The 10032-nt window shown below is 42.3% G+C and overlaps 1 long non-coding RNA gene across 1 annotated transcript; it reads right to left on the bottom strand.

Annotated features, from left to right (window-relative positions):
* Positions 1-1430: 1430 nt before the first annotated feature.
* Positions 1431-8519, bottom strand: LOC109526607 (uncharacterized). Its single transcript, XR_002170377.1, has 3 exons — positions 8337-8519; positions 7494-7612; positions 1431-1591 (listed from the first exon to the last, which is right to left on the bottom strand). It is a non-coding gene; the product is annotated as an uncharacterized LOC109526607 (long non-coding RNA).
* Between the last annotated feature and the right edge of the window lie 1513 nt (positions 8520-10032).

Below are 10032 nucleotides of genomic sequence, written 5' to 3'. Positions count from 1 at the left end.
CCATCAAGCGGCCCGACACATGCGCAAGCGTTTCTCAGTGGCGTCGACAAGCTTCAGGTGATACGCCGCGCCGCCTTTTGGAGGAATTTCATCTTTAACGCTGTTCATCTATTGCAGTGACCTTCGGAAAGTCTTCTTTTGCAACCTTTCCCCGTTCTCAACCAAGCGGAACCAACTGTGATCACGACATTTACCGGCACTGTCGATGTTGGGTGCGCACAAAGGTCAAAGCAACTCCGAATGCCCTCAGGACAACACTAAAGTCACTCAAGCCTGCTTTAGTGTCTGGACAGTGCAATGCTCTCACACCCGCTTAATGCAAACTAGCGGTGAAGCACGCTGAATACCAGCATGTCTAATCAGTCACACGTTGTCCTTATATGGCTTGACGTTTGGCTAAAACAGTATTTAACTTCACTACAGCCTTCAAATATGTTTTCTTTAAAAATAAATCAGTAAGTAAAATAATACAGGGCAGCCCGGTGGGTGACTGGTTAACGCGTCCGCCTCAGAGTGCAGATGGGCAGGATTCGATTCCGGCTCCGGCCTCCCTGTGTGGAGTTTGCGTGTTCTCCCCAAGCCTGCGTGGGTTTTCTCCGGGTACTCCGGTTTCCTCCCACATTCCAAAAACATGCATGGTAGCCTGATTGAACACTCTAAATTGTCCCTAGGTGTGATTGTGAGCACGAATGGTTGTTCATCTCTGCGTGCCCTGCGTGTGGTTGGCAACCGGTTCAGGGTGTACCCCGCCTACTGCCCGAGGACAGCTGGGATAAGCTCGAGCACGCCCCGCGACCCTTGTGAGGATAAGCGGATCAGAAAATGAATGGATGGATGAAATAATACATGAAACTTGCAGTGCTGGAATTTTATGTATCGAGCAATCAAATTTGCAAGTGACAAATATATCATTTCATATATTTCTGAACAAATTCCAAATTCTCTTCAATGTGAAGTTATAGCCCCTGACACCAGGGGGAGCAAGGCAACCAGAAGTTGTCACTGCCAAAGGCTGCGTGTCAGAATATTTGGAGTCACTGCCACTGCAGTCAATTTGCGGCAGTTATCGCGGGTGAACTGCGGTAATTAAAGTCGGCTTCAAAGTGTATTTTCACGTCGCTGTGATAACTATCCAGATGATTATCTTTGCCTGAAAGGCCACCGTGTATTCGGTATACATACAGGTTAGAACTGGTCAAAAGAACCCCTTAAAACCCAAGACACATCTCTGCGGGATATCAAATGCTGGCCCATGGAGAGTTTCACCAGGCAGGGCTAAAAGTTCCGAACACTATCTGCGAACATGGAAAGAAAGGGGGAGGTGCAAGAAAACCGAGGCAGCTACAAAATAGTGTCATTAGTTTTTATAGTTTGCTGAGGAAACCCGAAAAAGCCAGCGCTGGTAAACCATAGCCGTAATTAGATGAGAGTTGAGGGAGGGCATGCTATTTATTTGTCAGCTATGCAATGCCAGCCTTTGGCTCGAGTTCCCACACCTTGACTGTACGTGGGCCAATTCAGGACGCCTTTTGTGCGGCTTTGCAGGCGGGAGCCAAGAGATCATTTGGTGCCTTTTTATGGTGGATTGAACCTGCCCAAGAAAACACAAGACTCACACAGTTACAAGAAAACACCATTGAGCGTAATAATCCCAAGTATCAGTGCTCTGTAATTATTTCCACAAAGGATGTTATGTTTTCACTCAGGTCTCTTGGTATGTTCTTCTCCTTCTCCTTGCCTGGACCCTTTTTGAATCAAATTATATTGACCAAGGAAAAAAAAGATCATTCAATTTTGAGACGTTCTTTAACTCTGCAAGTCGGACGTGTTCGTTCTATGGAATATTGCCCTAATAGAAAGAGCAATAGTAATCGATAAATTGATTGTAAGGAATGCACTCGATTGTGTGGAATTGATTGCTGAATGGTCTTGAAGCAAGTGAGGCAAACCTGAACGCATGGCTGTCACCAAGGGGGGGGGAGGTTGTTGATTTCGTCTCACGTCATTTACATTTTAGAGGCCAACACAATCAAGGAAACTTAGTCAGAGCTGTCCCTTGTGTTTTTGTTCCTCTAAATTTAAATTCCATTTTTTTTTTTTTATGTTGCAAAAAAAAATGTGGTATGCCCATTATAGTTTGAACATTAACTTTTCATTGATATCATCAACAGACCACATCAATCATGCACTGGGAGGTGAGGTGAAAACACGGGCTGGTCAAGTTCCAGTTAAGTCAAATCATCTGCCGGAAAAAAATGTTTTTTTGTTTTTTTTTTTTTTGCCCTGATAAAACCATCCTAAGTATCAAGAGCTTTTTTTTTTGTTTGTCCCTGCATGCAAATGATTCATGACTTCCTCCTTCAGTTCTCTCAAATAACCCCCACCCCACCCTTCACCTTAGTTGTACATTTATTCGGAGAGTGACTAATCAAGTTCAGTGAAGCGTTTCAAGAACGTGTCCTGCTGCTGGAACAGAGGCCAATATTAGCTTCACTTCAAAGCCGTGGCCTGCCCTACCCCGAGGTTAGAGTAGCTTCAGGCAAGGCGTTCGCTGGTATAGGTCAGCATCATCTGGCCTGGAGTGTTTTTTTTTTTCCGGGAGTCCAAACCTGAAATCTTTCACCGATAAAAGGAGATGACTTCGGCGTGAACGGTTGGCTGATTACTGTCCTGGAGCTCCAAATGGTTATTCTACGATTGTTGTTATTTAAATGTTGTCGTTGACCGATTTCCAGATGAATCGTTGTTCAAACAGTTCCTTTCAAGGAGCTGTTGTGAGCCCTGTTGTCACTGTTGTCAAGGGTGGTGGGCCCACCCCCCATTATCATACGTGGTTAGTGTAGTTTTGAATTCATGCAACCATTTTGGCCGGAAAACACCCACAACAGAATTCTGTCTGGGCAAAATCCGGTCTCCAATCCGAACGTATATTGACAAATGATATATCCTCCCCCCCTCCTCCTGCCTCACACACTTGGTTTTGTGTTAATGGGAGACCCTCGCAGGTGGAGGTCTCCTCTTACACAAACACCAGCCTGCGATTGCCTCCACTTCGGGCCGGTAAAGTAATAAATGATGACCGATCGGGTCACACAGTAAATTCTGTCGTGCCGCTTGATGGATAGCTGTGTCGTGGTTGCAGTCTGAGCCGGTAGGTTTCAAACTCACCAGGAGAGCTTTCGTCTGTCTGAAAACTGAATAGAAAGTCTCTCTGGGGCATTTCGTCGGGGAAGCATCACCCTTTGACATTTGGATTTTTTTTTTTTCTCCTCACTCTTCAGATCAAAATATCATTACGATTGAATATTAAATTTTGTTTTGGAAGAATATGGGTGGGTGGCTATGAGAGGTGTAAAAAAAAAAAAAAACGGACAATCGATTTTGATTTGAGGAATCAAATGGTTCCATTTTCAAATGGTAGATCCTTTGAATCTTTAATGAGAGATGCACAGCAGATATAAATGGGCCTGATGTTGCTGATGATTAGTTGTTTCTTTGAATTTAATTAACTCGGATAGTTTGGGCTTTGGGGAGCTTTTACATGTTGCATATTAATAAATATGACAAAAGCTACAGCATATCATATTGAATACATTGATAGATTTTTTTATTTTATTATTGTTATTTTTTTTTGAGAATCGAAATCTAATCGAAGAGCCAGAATCGTCATCGTCCAAAATCAAGTGAGGCCCAACCCTCCATCATGATTTCCAAGCGTGGTACCTCTCACCACCACAGGCAATCACGTTGACCGCCTCCAGGTAGCAGTGTGTAAGAATTGACAAGACTTAAATAAACAGCACATACTTTTTCAGCCGCGGTGACCCCCACTAACAGACGTATTGTTGCATGCACCAAAACTAATCGTTCATGAATAATAAAATACGGGCGGACACCCGATTCCTAACACCCTCGTACTTACTAAAGCTGGGGGTCACCGACCTTTTTGAAGCAGAGAGCTACTTCTTGGGGACTGATGAATGCGAAGGGCTACCGATTTGATACACATTTCTAGGATAACAAATTCCTTTTTACTAACGTGACTGTTATCGTAATAGTAAACGTTATTCATGAATATGAAGATGTTGATGACTTCTCATCGTAATTTAGGAAGCAGGTGAATATCAAAACACAGCATTTTTTTTCTATAAACCTCTGCCGATGTTCATATTTTCAATTCATCCCTTTTGCAACAATCCTAGGAAATCACGATGCCCCATCATTGGTTAACTATTTGTTAGTCCGCGGGTTACTCATACAAAAAGACTGCCTTTGTTTTGTATTTTCTTTTTTTAAAATTTTTTTCTGTCAAGTGAAATCGAGAGACTTTTTTTTTTTTTTTACGGTAGCCAATTTATGTTAAATGCAATCCAAAAAAATATATTTTTTAACAAAAATAAATATGACGAGTCAATAAGGTCATTTTTAATAAAAACAAGTGTCCTTAAGTGTCACAATTAAAAATTGATCTTCCACTACAGTGGGTGTCATTCTGATGTGAAGCAGGGATGAGCGCTATCTGCTCCCGTAACTACTAAAATAACTTGTCATCTAACTTAGTCACTTTTAAAACCAAGTAATCAGGAAAGTTACGTTTTTGCGGTAACTGTGGCAACACCGTTCTCCGTGTGCTACGAATATATCATGACAGTTTGCCTTGGCTGCAACATATGCTGGAGGTGCAGTGCTGAATCTGATGGCCTGTGGTCGTTTTGCATTAAACTGTCTTAAAACACTGCCGACTTCTTTGCCGGATGGACTTAACACTTGCGGGACTCTTAAATGAGTCACTTGACTTCAAACGGCATCGCTTTGAATCGTGTCTTAAACTAAACCGATTCTTTTTGAACGAACATATTTGAAGCTTTAAGTCAAGAGTTGATCGACATCTTGCTACATTAGAACGGGAGTCGCAAGCGGAGTTGTTAATGAATGGCATTTTTCCGCAACGCAAACTAAATCATTTTTGTGGCCACTATAAAAAAAAAAATAAAAAAAAAAGTCCCTCTCCTGCAATAAAAGCCGTGCGATATTATGTTCGTTTCTGCCGGGCTGCGATGTAAATCCACGCTGTCTGCTGCGATTCACTGCGCCACATTAAATTCCTTCAGATCAATTCAACTTCCCAGCTCACTTTACAAACCGCCAGCCATAACGTTGGCTCCCCCTCACCCCTCAAGAGGGGGAACACTCTTATGAGGTAGGCGGCACGCGGTGCTCGGCAGGATCAACGGAAACCTTCGCCAACTTCCCGTCGAGATATGCCAAATAACTGAGGGTAGCGGATTTAGAATTTTATGCACCCGAAATTAGGTTACTGTGCGGGTTGGGAATCTTTGGACGAGAACAGCAATCGCTGATGAATCCTTGAGGGTTTTAATCCCATTTTGCTGTCTGCTTTGCACAATTCGGCAGCTTCATGTCAGGATGGCTCTTGGTCTCTGCGCCTTGTCAGGATTCCGACGTTTTTATTTTTAGAGATGAGATGATCTGGGAGAGAACAGGTGGACTTGGGCCTCTGTTGACAGACAGCAGTTGGATTGCCAGCCCTGCTGCGTGGAGATGTCATTACATTTCGATAATGTCTGATGAAAAAAAAAAAAACATATCCCCCGTCCTGTTTCGCCCGGCTAATTGCACTCCATATGTTGTACGCATTACACGTCCTCCGCGCTATTCTTGTCAAGGTCATTCGCACTCTCTTAGTTTTCACATTCACAGACCATTAATGCTTTAACAAGCTGTAAGCCATATTCAAATATCAATTATTGTTTAGTATGCACTCCCATTGAAACTACAGCACAGGGGGAGGGGGCTTGGGGGTGGGGTGGCTGTTATTGCCAAGCTGAATAGGGACCAGGTGTCCACCCGGAACATAATGGGACGTATATGGAACTTTTTTGGGGTCCGTTCAGTCATTTCCCCTCCCAACAACACCCGCGGAGACTTGAAGAGGTAAGGTGCGTGCTGAAACCGGCCTAAGTAAATTCCCTTTATGACACTGCTGTGACATGTGCATCTGTGATTTCACACACATAATGTGAAATTTACAGTTGCGGGATTGAATGTCACGCGGGCTGTGATGAGAGCAGGGGGTAACCGGAGCCCCCGGAGAACAAAGCTGGCGTTTTGGCCTTGCCCCCCCATCGGCCCCCGACCACTCCCCCACCCCCGATGCGCATGCCTCCCCGGCCGCCACCCCGCCCTGTTGCTCTTTACAGCTGTGGAGGTGTGATCCGGGCACGACGCTTAGTCGTATAACAGTTAAGCGAGCGCCGTGGCGCTTCTAATGGGCAGAATTCCTAATGACCAAAACACCTGGAAGTACGGCAGCGCAGGCCGACTGAGATTTTAAATCTCAAGAGAGCCCGATGGGCATGAAGCAAAGCGGTTGGGTCCGGAACAGAGGCTGCTCCTGTTCCCGTGTCCTAAACGAACAATCGCGTCATTTGAATGAGCGTATCTTTCGGCTTTGCTGTGGAGGCGTATGCCGGATGGTCACGTTGGGAAGAGAGAGGCCCGCGCTCCCTTGAAGTTAAAACCTGGATTAGGCACGCTCGTCCCTCGGTGTCATGTTCAATAGCGGACCTTACCCCCCGCAAATTGATCCCTCACACTCCCCAACAACATTAATTCAGATCTACATAGATTATGAGCCTATAAACTCAAGTCAATTGCGCCAATAACTTGAGAGTCTCACATTATATAGATCCATCGTGAATGAACGGATTGTCTTACATTGCCAAGACTCCAGTTTTAGTGTCAGTAGCGATTTGTGGTTGATGATTTCTCCTTTGAATGGAGGCTGCGTCTACTTTTACATTGTTTGCTGGTGATTTTACAATACTTTGTTCATGTTAAAATTATATTTTTTTAACGATGGCATCAAAATATCAAATTTGAATAGATTTTGTACGAAATTATTTTTACCGTACATTTAAAATGCAACATTTTTGCCCCCAAAAATGTTTTGTGAATAGTCGGTATATATTGCAGTGGGGTGGACATTACATGCAACTATGCAAATGAAAAAGGGGGCAACTTGGCGTGACTTCTTGCGCAATTAAACACATTGTTCATTTTACGTAGTTAAAAAAAAAAATCTGATAACCATTGTCTACGACAGGAAACAAATGACAGATATTAGATTAAAAATAAGTACTTTTTTCACAAAAGTCACTCCAAGTTGTTTATTAGATTTGCAAAAGAAAGAATGCGAAAGGAAGCTATGCATCTCAATACATACATCGAGGAGAAGCGTTTTCACCGCCTTTTCTCTCCATGCTACATGTTGACATCGTTTTAAAGCAGTTGGAGTATAATATTATCTTCAAAGCGTTGATTCACTCATAATTTATTTAAAACAGCAATACAAATTTCACAAGAATTATCTTTTCATCTTTTCGTTTTTTTTCCCTCCCATTTTTACAATCAGCTCCTCTTGATTTAATTCAGGTACTCTTTAGAATTACTTCTTCCCACATTGTGCCCACTTTTCTTTGTTTGCATTTCGGTTCACTGATGGATGGACTTCACTTCAGACCGAGCTACCTACTCTACCAATAAGCTGGCAACACCTGGTCAAAACAAGCCTTGTTTTCCCATTCGCCACCTAAAGAAAAAAAAGTATCTGTTATTCCACCGGCGAGTTGTAAAGCTGCAATAAAATGGTGACATGGCCCCTGTGCACGGCAAGCGTTAAGACTTAATATACTTTAACTGTTCCTTGTTTTGATGTCCCATATGCGGTGAGATTTACAAGCCAAGTCAGAGTATGTTTGAAAATTTAAAGCCATCTAAAATAATGGAAAAGATGGGAAGAAAAAAAAACATTTGGTTTGAAGCAAATAGACTTACAGTGCTTGCTAAAATGCAAAGTTTCAGCTACAACTGCCTGACGTCAATTGTCGTTTTTTTTATTTTTTTACCCCCACCAAATCATTTAAAGTGTGTGTGTGTGTGTGTGTGTGTGTGTGTGTGTGTGTGTGTCTATCAATCTAGCTAGCTAGCTATCGAGCTATTGATCTATCTATCTAGCTAGATAGCTAGCCAGATAGCTATTGATCTATTTATCTAGATTATATGAGAGAGAGAGAGAGAGAGAGAGAGAGAGAGAGAGAGAGAGATCCACACACACTGTTTTTTACGTTGGTAAAAGTAAATGAACGTAAAGCAGTACTCTGTATTGTCTATCTTTCGTTCATTTGTCCCGTCGTCATGTAAGAGTTCACACCATGGTTGCGATGTATGCAACATGTTAAAGGGACTGATCAGAGCGCTTGCACACGCAAGTACTTGTGTAACACAGCTCGTCACTCCAAAATTGTAATGCTTACCAGCTCTTACAAATTTCACGACAGCAAGAAAGGAAAGGTCTTCCTCCGCCACAACCTTCTCAAGACTCTTTCGAATGAGATCCAAATGTGCCGGGCGAAATGCGTTTGGTTGGACTGATGTAACTTTACACTGCAGCCACATCATGCGAAGTTGTGGTTGAAACAGATGTCTAAACACACACAACAGTGTTGACAGGCTGAGGCCCAATGTTTACCGGTGCAGGGAATGATGCTGCTTGTGGGGGAAAAAAAAAGTATGATTGGAAGTATTCTACAAGTACACCCCCTCGCTGCCCATCTTTAAAACTCGTCTTAAAACAAATTTGTATTCTTTGGCTTTTGACTCAGCACGAGATGTGATTTTTGGTTTGACTGTTTTTGTGCTTTCTACTGTCGTTGTTATTCATTTATTGTTTTATTGTTTGTTGTTGTATATTTTGCCGCATGTCCAGCACTTTGTAGACAACGGCGATGCTTTTAAAGTGCTCGAGAAATACAGTTGAGTTGAGATGTGGATCAACCTTGTGCTGATCAGAGGTTGACTGTTTTTATGCATTTCATTTTGTGGCCACTCTATTTTTTTTTGGATAATTCACGTAAATCTTTATTAATTTTAATTACAAGTCAGTTGTATTGCCCCAAAATTTCTCAGGTTTAACAACTGCAAGAGTAAAGAAGTTTAAGGATTTGGGCCAAAATTTAAAGGGTACTTTAGTTCATCGGAAGTGGTTATCTCCCCCCTTACCTCCAAATAAGAGAACACTGGAAAATGATTTTTTAAATGTCAAAATTCACCAAATATGGTTGGTAGTGATGAGGTTTGTGAGAGAAAAATGTGCATCAATGTGTTCATCCGTCTTCCCCCATGATGCACGAATACCTTCCTCCAGGACCGCATGCCACCAACGTCGCAGACACATTGCACTCAGAGAATTTAGTTTTTGCGCAAAATGCTACATCTCGAGGGAAATAATCCACCCGGTGAACGTGCTGTGGTGATAACTGAATTTCATGACATCAATTTAATTTCGTGACATTTGTCAAGCATCCCCAAACGCTCTAACACCGTATTCACCGCAAAATTAAGAAAATTCTGTTCCGATAGACCTCACCGTATAAGAAGTCAGGTAAAAATAAAAATAAAAAATCCAACTGACATTTTCATTTCAGAATTCCCAGCCATATTAAAACCTTCCAAATTAATGGCATCAATGACGCTAATATTGTTAGTTTGTGTATTTTCTGATTGGAAGACATTGCTCGTCTATTCTTCTTCCAACATTGGAGAAATTCCATTCAAAATTTGCAATCCTGGACGTGGAAAATGATCCATACATATAATCACGGTAATCAACACAGATGATGCTGTGCGTGATGAGGTCCGAAATATTCAGTAGAATATGCAAAAATAATAATAAAAATAATTAGCCGCTCGGTACACCTCCAATTGTGGAGTATTATTTCTTATTATTTTTCATTTCACTTCATCTGACTCGGTGTCTTACTTTCCAGAACAAGCATCATCACAACAGCTGTCACTCCCCATTAAATGTGGTTTTCCTGTTGCGTCCGAAAAGGAAATGGATATGGAGAGAAATGCCCTTCACTATCAGCTCGGCCGTGATTCGGTAGAGACACTCTCGCCGCAGTCAGCATAAATTGGGCTCGACATGGGCAGTTTTTTGCTTTTTCGCAG

The sequence above is a fragment of the Hippocampus comes genome, unplaced genomic scaffold (assembly GCF_001891065.2).
Source record: "Hippocampus comes isolate QL1 unplaced genomic scaffold, H_comes_QL1_v1.1 scaffold14, whole genome shotgun sequence".
In the NCBI taxonomy this organism is placed as follows: domain Eukaryota; kingdom Metazoa; phylum Chordata; class Actinopteri; order Syngnathiformes; family Syngnathidae; genus Hippocampus; species Hippocampus comes.
Note: the sequence above shows the minus strand (reverse complement) of the source record. Positions and strands in the feature narration are given on the sequence as shown.